Source organism: Solanum verrucosum, unplaced genomic scaffold (genome assembly GCF_900185275.1).
Source record: "Solanum verrucosum unplaced genomic scaffold, falcon-dt-bn FXZP01000049.1, whole genome shotgun sequence".
NCBI classification, from domain to species: domain Eukaryota; kingdom Viridiplantae; phylum Streptophyta; class Magnoliopsida; order Solanales; family Solanaceae; genus Solanum; species Solanum verrucosum.
In genome coordinates this window covers 8,642,511-8,654,081 of record NW_026020221.1, presented here as the reverse complement: position 1 = coordinate 8,654,081, position 11,571 = coordinate 8,642,511, and the positions used below count along the sequence as shown (strand labels likewise).

Here is an 11,571-nt window from a genome sequence, read left to right as displayed (position 1 = left end):
CCCATATCACCACACTCAAAACAACCCCTACGAGACGTAGAGTGATGAGAGGAACATGAATGACCTCCACCGCCTATAGGTCTAGAAGATGAAACCTGTGAAGTATGCACCAAACTCAAAGAACTATGCCTAGCGTAACCAGCTTCAGACGTTGGTATAGCAGCATGAATAGGTCTGCTAGACTGAGAGTAATAACCTCTCCCTATGTAACCTCGACTCTTAGGTGGAGCACCACCATAATCACTTCAATGACGGGCCCTTTTGCCCTCACGCTGCTCAAATCCTTCACGTCGAATCATCTCTAACTCTTTAGCAGTATCTACCACTTTCTGGAATGGAACACCAGAAACAACAACTTGAGAAACCCCAGACGAATTGAAATAATCAACCCCTTAACAAACCTTCTCACTCTTTCAGCCTCTGTGGGAAGTATCATCGAAGCATGCCTAGCCAAGGCATGAAATTTACCTTCATACTTTGCGACTGACATGTTATTTTGTTGCAAACCCTCAAAATCGGCCCTCTTGCGCTCCCTTTCACTGCGTGGAACTAACTTGGCTGGAAACACTTGTGTATACTGACCCCATGATAGTGGAGAGGATCCAACTGCCTACTACTAATATAATCCCTCCACCATTGCTTGGCAGAACCAGTCATCTGAAACGTTGTATAGGCCACTCCATGAGACTCTACTAATCTAAGATTATGCAACCTCTCATGACAACTAACTATAAATTCATATGCATCCTCAGTTAAGTCACCAGTATAAGTCGGGGATTCATTAGTGTAAACCTCTCAAACATCTTTTGTTCATCAACGGTCATGGAAGGCCTGTTTGCCAAGTGTGATGCGTTACCTGGCAATTCCATGCTATCTAAACGGGAAGCTACAGCAGCAGCTGACTGAGTCCTGGGAGTCTGAGAATCTGGAGCAACCATCGGATCTGGAGTCTGACCTCCAACACGGGTCTGAGAGGCATCAGAGGTGACATACAAAGTTCCCACTTGAGCCATCCCCACTAGAAGTCCTAACATACGAATCAAGGTATCTTGAAGCACTGGGTGGTAATAATACTGGGTGGAGCCTGAGTTGGTCCATCCCCCTCGACACGATCATGCACATCCCCATGAATAGCATTTGCATCAGGAGGTACTGTCCTATCATGGCCCTGGTAGCTATTGGTACTTGTCCTTCCACGAGTGCTGCAATACGACCCGTACCCCAACCTCGACCTCATCCCCTATCTCTACCTCGGATAGTGCTCCCAGAAGCAAGCTCATGAATAGGCTCCTGGTCACCACTTGCATATGTACGAGTCCTCACCATCTAAGAGAATGAGATATTAAGATAAGAATTTCAAAAAGGTAAAGTGTGCACGATAAGGAATAAAAGAACATAATTTTCCTAAATGTCCTATAGCCTCTCGAAGATAGGCATGGACATTATCATACCGATCCGCAAGACTCTACTAGACATTGCTCTTGTACTCGTGAGATCGATGAACCTAGGGCTCTGATACCAAATTGTCACGATCCAAATTCACAAGTCGGGATGACACTTATGTTCCCAACCAACAGGTAAGCCAACCCAACATATCTTACCAATTTTAACTAATTATTGAGATAAAAAGGTAAACAACAAGTAAAAATCTCCAACACTAAGTTCTTTATAAATATAAAATGCAGAAAGCTAAAATACCACCCAAGAATTGGTGTCATAAGTACAAGAGCTTTTAAATATGATGCAATTCTGAAACTAAATGACAAATCCAAACATAAGGGATATCCTGTCTGAATATTAAAACAACAGAATAAATAAAAGATAGAGGGAGACGTGAGCCACTGAACAACCAATCAGCTCACCACAACTCCAAGATACTCCAAGCTCATACTCAAAATGCTCAACGAGATGAGCTCGTACTCGGAATCGAATCTGTACCAGAAAGAGTGCAACAAGTGTAGTATGAGTACAAAACCACGTGTGCCTAATATATCTCATGGACTGACAACGAAGAAGTAGTGACGAAAGTTCATATAAGAAAATCAGCTCTTTACTTATACAAGTTTATATTACAGTTACCAGTCAAGTTTCATCGAATAGAGGAAATTAACATCAAGTACATTCCAAACTCCAATAAAACACATAATCATCAAGAATGAAAGATGTCATGAGATGAAATACAATATGACACCATGAAATGATATGTCTCAAAATACCAAGTACTCTCTCAACCGTATATACTTGATACTTCTCGGAAATACATCGAGAGCTCAACGCCCTATCATAAAATCAAATAATTTCCACATGGACGATCTCCACGTGCCCAAATTATAATCTTAAAATCTCATCATCCCCAGCACAGACGATCTCTACGTGCCCAACTTATACTGAATTTTATGTCAATACATGTGCACAATGTGATTTCAAATAAAGGGAATGATGATTTATCTCAGTCAAACAAATATCAGCATAATACATAATCACCTCAACTATCACAATTATACGGGTTCAATAAAGACACACAATCACACAAAAAAATCAAGTCAATAATACATCAACTAATTCCCATATGTTTTGGCATTCTCAGATTAAAATCCGCATTATATAGTAATAAACTTTTCTTTTATAACACTGGTATTCGTACCAATGCCCGTCACACCATTGGTACGAGACCCCATCTTTCGCCCTTACCCATTGTCTATTCCATTTTTAATCTTTACTTAGGAAAATATCCTTCAACGAAGTCTAAAAGTCTTAACATACCTTGAATGCCCAATACATGCCACGAATCCTTAAGATTTTTCCTTCCCTTTTCGCAAAGCTTCAAAACATTCACAATCTATCAATTATGCAATATTTGTAAGTAAGCGAGTTCATAGACACTTATATTACTACACTTCTATTCTAAACTAAAAACTCATCAAATTGCTATAATCAAGCTCCTAATTGTGGTGCCAACTAATATGTCACGTCTTATATTTCCTAAAAATCAAGCCTACGGTTAAGTCTCACCCCTCCAAATATCATAAATCAACAGAATACAATACAACCCAAAACTTAATTTTCTATATCCATATATTAAACTTCAACTATAAAGTAATAATTATTAAAAAAATTCAAAATTAAAACCAAATCATTCGCAGCCTGTAACCTTAACAAAAATGGAAGTACCCGTAATTCAAATAGCACTATCTTTGATTTGCCAAGAATTAATTCCCTATAGCTAACAATTTTTTACCCTCACATCAGCAACCATCATGTGTACAATAACACTAAACTCCAAAAATTGATTTCATTTACCTATTTTTTTCCAACCGAAAACTATACCATTGGTCAATAGTCATTAATGGTTAATTATTGACCTACCAGTGATTCCTTGGAAACAATTTCTACTCCATATGCCTACCCCATAAACCAAATATAATATCTAATCATTCAATACATACATAAATGACAATATTAAGTTGTAGCTAATTTTTTTACCTGGAGACTTCCGTTCTTGTTCTAGTAATGTGGTAGTTCTCTTCGTCATGTGCAGATAAAAGTTAAGGTGGATTGTGGTATGACAAAAAAATTATAAACCCTCAATTAATCTTAATTCATCTCTTCATATGGGCAAAATTACTTATATATTAAAACAAATTATGGACTTAGCCCATTAACTACCAACTAATTTACTTTATTTAATAAATACCCGCTAATTAAATAATCGTAGTTATCGAATAGTTCAAAATTTTCATTTATAATTTTTTATGGGAAGAGTCAAAATAGTCCTAGTTCTCAAAACGATCTAGCGGATCATTACAACTTCAAAACTGAAGCAATAAATTACAATATCTGAACCGACTTCAAACAAAGACCCTTTTAGAACTTAGAACTAGAAAATTGTATTCGAATTTCTTAAGTGTAAAAATTAATTGTTTAAGAAAAACTCCAACACCTATAATAGAGAAGAATGGGGGTATTTATAGGGGAAATTCTAGGGATCGGTTTTGGGGGTGGGGGGGAAGAATTTGAATAAGAATTTTGGGATACAATAAGAATTCTAAATTCAACTCCCAATTTCAAATTTCTTCAAGGACGAGAATAAGACAAAAGCTTGTATGAAAATTCAGATATCCAACAAATTTCCCAAAAGGTTGGAAATGACGTGAGCAACTTTGATCAATTGGCCAATATTCGTCGTATCAACACCCTTTATCTTCTCAGTCTTCAAACCGCATGTCTCCTCATTTATCTTCCATCCATGAATTGAGCTCTCCCAGATCGTTCCTCAATCTTTCTAATTCTTGGGTTATACTCTCAACGGCGTATTTATCCTACTCTTGCTTTCGAAAGAATTCATTATGAATTTCCCAACCTTTTTTATACTTCTTCCAATTCTATCAGAGCTTCGGACTATTTGTCCTCCAAACTGCGGTAGATGTTTGGAACTATGAAGGAAAGGCCTTGCAAATCTTATTTTAGCCAAGCTTTGTAAGTTTCGACGTACCCAACATTAAATCGATCTGCAGCAATGGTTGTTTCATCCATTCGCACAACTTTCTTCCATTCTCTCAATATTTCTCGAGCATTACGGACTCTATCATCCCCGTGGTCAAACTCATCGACCTGGTAATATTCGTTCGGGGTAATATTTGTTTTCTCCCAAACTGCATCAGGACCTGGATGGGTGCATACGGGCGGATACCCCGAATACCTGGTAGATGAAGCACAATCTGTCAGTCACCTCACACTACGACCTCTTTTGATATGAACCAGTCAAACATCTATTGTATATCGCCCTCCCTTAACTCGGAGAAAATCTGATCCCATCCTACAATGGTTTTCCTGCTATTAAGGTACCCCAGAATAACATATCATTAAAATGCTTAAGAGCGTTGTGTTTATCAAGGGTATGGAGCTTTTGAGTCCCGTGTTCCTTCAACAAATGGCTCATTATCCACCATTGGAAAAGAAGATTACAATCCTAAAAATAACGATGCCCTTCCTTACACTTTCCTAGAGCACGGTACATGTCGATTTGGATGACAAGTGCAATAGGGTAATACTTCACTTGTCTTTGGTTCACATGCCCGTGGAACAAAGTGTATGCAAGCATAACTATCCGGGTGTTAATAGTAAGGCTCGGGACCTGGGGAACACCATAGTACCTAACCATGCAATAGTGAACGTCAGGGGTCTAGTTTCGTCTCATTCTATGAAAGTAGTCTTGAACTCTTGGTTATACTCTACATAAAAGCTCGCATCCCCAAATCTGACATACAGATCCTTAAAAGCAATGCACCCAATGGACATATTTCTTTCTTAATTCGAGCCACTTTACAATGTCCTCGACAATAGGCTTATTAGGGATTAGGATGTCCTCCGGTCTTCTATCTCTTCTTTTTATAACTATGCCTACTACATCTATACCATTTCTTTGATTATCGGGGTGATCTCAAGTATTTCGAATCGGAACACCATTTTCTCATTGTCCCAATAACCATTGAGGACTTCGATCAATTTGGGACACTCAACCATGTCAATGAGCTCTGTTAGTGCCCTTATATAGTACTATAATTTAAGCAAATCTGGAGTCTTCACAACCATGTCAAACTTGCGAAATTGATCCATACCTAGAAAATAAAACTCAATTAAGATACCTTAAATAGGTAACAATCAGGTTTCTACACCTACATCTTTCAAATGTCAAATAACATGATATGTCGTTAGGTCGTGGATCTTGGACATGATTTTTGGTAGTTTTACAATGGATTTAATACGTCTTGGGTATTAAGCCGTCTTAGGATAATGCTTAAATTTGAATTTGGTTTCGCTCTACTTTAGGTTGACAAGAATTGGTTTAGAGAAGACCTGGTTATCCAAGTCGAACAAACTACAAGGTAAAGTATAATAAACGACGTTGAATGACCATAAGTCAACTATTCGTTTATCACTTCAAAAGAATTCGAAAATGCTTTTCTGAAGGATAGCCGTGGAAGCCACGTAATCGCCTTAATTCCTAATGCAAACTATTTGTCATTTGGCGGAATCAATGCCATGAATGCCACAGTTTATAATATACAATAATTAAGACAAATAAAAAATTAAACACATAGCCAAATAAGTTAATTTTAAGGTTAGAACTATGTTGATCCCAGCAGAGTCGTCATTCTGTTTTATTAAAAAAGAAAATGAGTTTTAAGAGTCATCACTTCTTTTTTAAACAAAAATCGGCAAAATGGTCTGGTAGACCCTTGTACCTGTATAGGATTGTATTATGGACCCTTCTACTTATCTCTTTGTCATTTAGATCCTTGAACCCATCCAAACCCAATATTTTAAACACTTTTTTTGTTGTGGTATGGTGCGTGCTGCACAAACACGTACACGTTGGCCAAAAAGAAAAAAAATTAATCCACGTATGATATTATATTCGTGTAATATGTTTTTTTAGTTGATATCCGACTTCGAGTGCCTTCAATGACATATTTCGTAGATTCTAGGGTTTATTCGTAAAACCCCAATTTTGACTAAAATTAATATTTTATTTTTGGTCAATTGTGTTGTGTATTGATAGTGTTAGTGGTCCACTGTTACAGCAATTCATTATTTCCTTCATAAAATTAGGGCATTTTGTGTTACAGTCATAGTCATGGTAAGTTTATGGTTTAACTGTAGTTATTTTTTTTCACTTTACAGGCATTGTAAGGTAATGACTTTAACTATAGTGACACTTCAATTTCATTAGGATGGATGTTTTGTATCTGATCCTACTTTAAGGTATGCCAATGGAATCACTAGTGTTGAAAAGATTAATATAGATGTAGATGAGTTGCATATTATGTTGTTTCATAAAATAACACTGGAATTGGGTGTTGAAAATGTTGAGACATTTGGATGTAGAGTCAACAAGAACGGTACTTTTTACATGTTAAATACTGATTCTGATGTTTTAAACTTTCTTAATAGTTTGAAGTATGCTAATTTTGTTGATGTATATGTTGTACATCACATTAGTATACCTTTAGTTGTTGAGGAGATACTTGTATTGCCTAGCACTAATGTTGATCTATCCTCATCTCCACAACAAGATAATGCTGATGTGTCCTCCTCCCCACACAAAAATAGGGTTGATCTGTTATCCTCCCCACAAATAGATAGGGTTGATGTGTGTTCATCTCAACCATTTGATGAAAATGAAAATAGGGATTTAAACCAAAATCAGTCCCATTTAGTTGAAGATCAGGCCCCTTTAGTTGAAGAACAAGCCCCTGCCCCTAGAGTTCTGATTCTGATTCACTCTATGATGTTGATGAAAATATTGATGATTTGAGTGATTTGGATGAGGAGTTGCTTCAAGCTAGGCAGTCTAATATTCAAGAACAAGTTAAAGAGAAAATTGATAGAGTAAATCTAGATGAGATACCATCTGGTCCTGTGGGTATAGATGCTAGTTTTGAAGACATTTATAAGGAGAGAAGGGGGAGATTTGAAGGCAATTTAGGTGGTGATGACCTTTATTTTGATAGCTCAGATCCTAGTAGTGACATTCGTAAAGATGAAGGGGATCATGTTGAGAATGATGAAGTGGTAGATCCAACACCTAGGAAGGAAAGTACAAAGATCTACTTTGATCCAACTGCTAAAAAGGTTTTACTTCAACTGTATATGGTACTTTTGAATCACATTGAGTTCATGGAGGCACTGCAAACTTACTCTATTCAGAAGGATGTTAATATTAAGTTGAAACCTAATGAGAAGGAAATGATAAGGGCAAAGTGTAATAAAAAGGGTTATCCTTGGCATATTCTTGGAGGTATTGATGGTAACACTGGAAACTTCAGTGTTAAAACATATTTTCATGTCCATAAGTGTTTTAAAAGAACAAGAAACAAATTGTGTACCCCCTATTTGGATTAGTAAACATTACAAGGAAAGGATTATAAGTGAGCCAACCATCAAACTACATCAGATTCAGTCTTTGATACAAAAGCAGTATGGTTTGTATGTTAGTAAGACAAGTTGTAGAAAGGAAAAACTAAGAGTTATGAATGAACATATGGGAGATTTCAGAGAGGAGTTTGCTAGGTTGTATGATTATTCTGAGCAATTAAAGACCACAAATCCAGGAACTACTGTATCTATTAGGACATCCAAGAACACAATTCCAGGAAAAGAGGTGTTTATGAGCATCTATATTTGTCTTGGTTCCTTAAAAAGTGGATGGAAAGAAGGGTGTAGAAGGATTATTGGTTTAGATAGTGCATTTCTTAAAAGTATATGTAAAGGTGAACTGTTATCTTGCATTTCCAAAGATGGAAATAATCAGATGTACCCCATAGCATAAGCAGTAGTCGATAAAGAAACCAAGGGCACATTGTCCTTGGCTTCTCAAGTGCATCAAACATGATTTGGAGCTTACAGAAGGTGAAGGACTAATAGTGATGTCTGATATGCAGAAGGTATTACTATAGTATTTGTTAAATTTATTTTTTCATTTTTGGAGTAATTGATATTTAACATTGTTGTATGTCAAATGTTATTTGTTTGACAGGGTCTTCATCTTGCACTTATTGATGTATTGTCAAATGCTGAAATTAGATGGTATGCTAGGCATATATGGGCAAACTGGAAGAAAGACTGGAGGGGTGAAGAAAGGAGAAGAAAATTTTGGCAGGTTGTCACGGCATCATTTGAGGTACTTTTACAGTCCAAACTTGATGACTTGAGTGAGTTAGGAGTAGGCATTGTAGAAGCTTTGTTAAAGTATAACAAAGAAGCATGGTGTAGGGTATATTTTAAAGAGCATAGCAAGTGTGATGTGGTTGAAAACAACATGTGCGAGACTTTCAACGGTTGGATTTTAGGTGCTAGGTTCAAATCAATAATCACTATGCTAGAGGAAATAAGAGTCAAAGTTATGGAAAGAATGAATCAAATGAGAGAATTTTCAGAAAAATAGATTATTGATGTATCACCAATGGCTATGGATACTCTTAGAAAAAATGCTGAAATCCATGATCCACCATATAAACATGTTGTTGACCTAAAAAAGAAGGTATGTAGTTGTAGGTCATGTCAATTAAAGGGAATTCCTTGTGGTCATGCACTTACATCAATTCATTATAAGGATTGGGTTGTTGATACATTTGTTAATCACTGGTATAAGAAGGAAACATACCTAAAAGCATATAATAAGTTTATTTAACCTATGACAAACATGAAGATGTGGCCAAAAAGTGATAGACCAGCCATTGAACCGCCTGAAATTACAGCCATGCCAGGAAGACCAGGAAAAAACAGGAGAAAAGATAGTGATGAGCAAGATAAGAAGAAGTTTGGAAAGACAACAAGGAAAGGAAGAAAAATGAAATGTTTTGTGTGCAAGACTTTAGGACATAACAAGAAAGGATGTCCAACGATGGTAAGTTGTGCTTTAATGTCTCTTTGTTACTGAATTTTACGCTTGTTATACTTTTGACTTTAATATATGTTTGTAGAAAAATGCTGCTGCTAGAACAAATGTTGCAACTGCTGCAACTGCTGAAAGCCAGTCAAGGGTAAATGCAGGTCCAAGTGCAGGTTGCACTCCAAGTGCAGGTCTAATTAGTGCCAGAAGGCCTATAAATGCTTCATCAAGTGGTGTGAGGCTTGCAACTACCTTGGCATCTGGTGGAAGGCCTGCTAGTGCTACATCAAGTGATGTGAGACAATTAAGTACTCAACAATCAACTTCTAGTGCAACTGGCCAAAAAGAAAGACTAGCACAGCTTTAAGAGGTGGTGCAACTCTTGCATATAAGAAACCAATACCAAAAAAAGCAAAGACAACTGGTTATGGTCTTTTATTTGGATCAGGTGGCAGTGTAACTGAGAGGGTATGTACTTTATCATTTAAACGCATTAAATTGTTTTAATTGATATTAGTTCATCTTTAAGTTAAGATTTTTGTTGTTCTCTCAATCTGGAAATACTGATAGGGTATTACATAGTGCTACATTGTCAAGTTCAACTCCTACCAATATTGATCTTGGTTACAAACCCAATGGACTAAGGTGGAGGGAAGAGCTGCAATTACTCAAAGGCAGCTACAGGAGGAGAGTTACAGAAGCACTCAAGGCACTCAAGGAACACCAAGCACTCAAAGCACTCAAGGCACTCAAGGCACACAATAGATTTCACTTGGTTTAGCATAATGGCTTGATTCCAACTAACTTTAATTTGATTAATGACTTGATCCCACCTATTGTAGTTCTGCTATTAGGAAGACTTTGTTTTTTTATATGAATGGCGGCTATATGAATTTGAGTTAAGTTGTTATTGGGAAGACTTTGTTTTTCTGTATGAATTTATGTTTGAATGAAGTTGCTATTCAGATTTCTAAAGCAAATGCAGTCCATTTCATTATCAAATAACACCTAGTACAAATCAATATATCTTAAAAATAATGGCTAGAAACCAAATAACAATGATTTCAATACTAGCGTGTGATCCTTGTCTTCCTTGCCTTCCTTACCTTCCTTGTCTTCTATGTCTTGCTTGTCTTCCTTGCCCTGAACTCGTTGATGGATTCTTAATGTTGTATTGTTCTTGGCATGTTGAATCATTTGCATCATCCCATCGGAAGAAACTACACCCATTACCGGATGAATATTTTTGGCAACCCCAAAACATTTTTCCAGGATTAGTTGGCGTTCTTGATGTCATTAGTTTAGCATATATTCCACAGTAGCAACATCAAACCATCATCGTGTAGACCAACAAAATCAAACCAACAAAAATACAATAGAATCACACACACAAAAAAAGATGAGTAGATCGAAAGAAAAGATAAAGGCTCCAAAAATAAAAGAGAAAAAAATTGAAGAGACAAAATCGAGAAAAAAAGGAGGAAAAAGCTCAAATTGTCCAACAATGGTGTTGAGTGAAAATAAAGAAGAAGAGATGGCCTTTAAAGGTCAAAACCTGACCGTTAGTGCCTTTTTAAGGCTTCTCACGCTCTTACTTTGTGTGTATCACACGCTCCATGTGGAGTCTTTCCACATAGGATGCCACATAAAAAAAAAGTGTTTAAAATGTTGGGTTTGGATGGGTTCAGGGGTCCAAATGACAAAAGGGTAAGTAGAAGTGTTCACAATACAAACAGATACAAGTACAAGGGTCCACCAGGTCATTTGGCCACAAAAATTAAGAAACTTATTTTTCAAAAGATTAAAAATAGAAAATCTAATGAAAATATTAAACGGGGTTCGGGGTTCATATTAATGTTCTATGAAGGATTTTAAAGTACCTAGAACATCCGCTACCATGCGGTTATCCAATAATTAACTACTTGGATAAACAATTTTAAGAAAATACGCATACTTGAATAAACAGAGAAAATAAATAACTTTTGAACTCATTTTTTCTTAAGGGAAAGGGAATAAGGATGTTATTTAAGTAGAAAATACTATATGTTTTAAAGTCAACTAAAATATACTTATTTGATTTTAACAATTATGGCTAAATCATCTTTTGGGGAATTAAATTAAGGAAAAAATATAGAATTAGCTAAAAAAATCAACAATTAAACAAATACAAAAACGGA

At 36.4% G+C, this 11,571-nt stretch overlaps 1 pseudogene; it reads right to left on the bottom strand.

The window, feature by feature from the left end:
- Nucleotides 1-245: 245 nt before the first annotated feature.
- On the bottom strand, nt 246-1,326 carry LOC125831495 (uncharacterized; annotated as a pseudogene).
- Between the last annotated feature and the right edge of the window lie 10,245 nt (nt 1,327-11,571).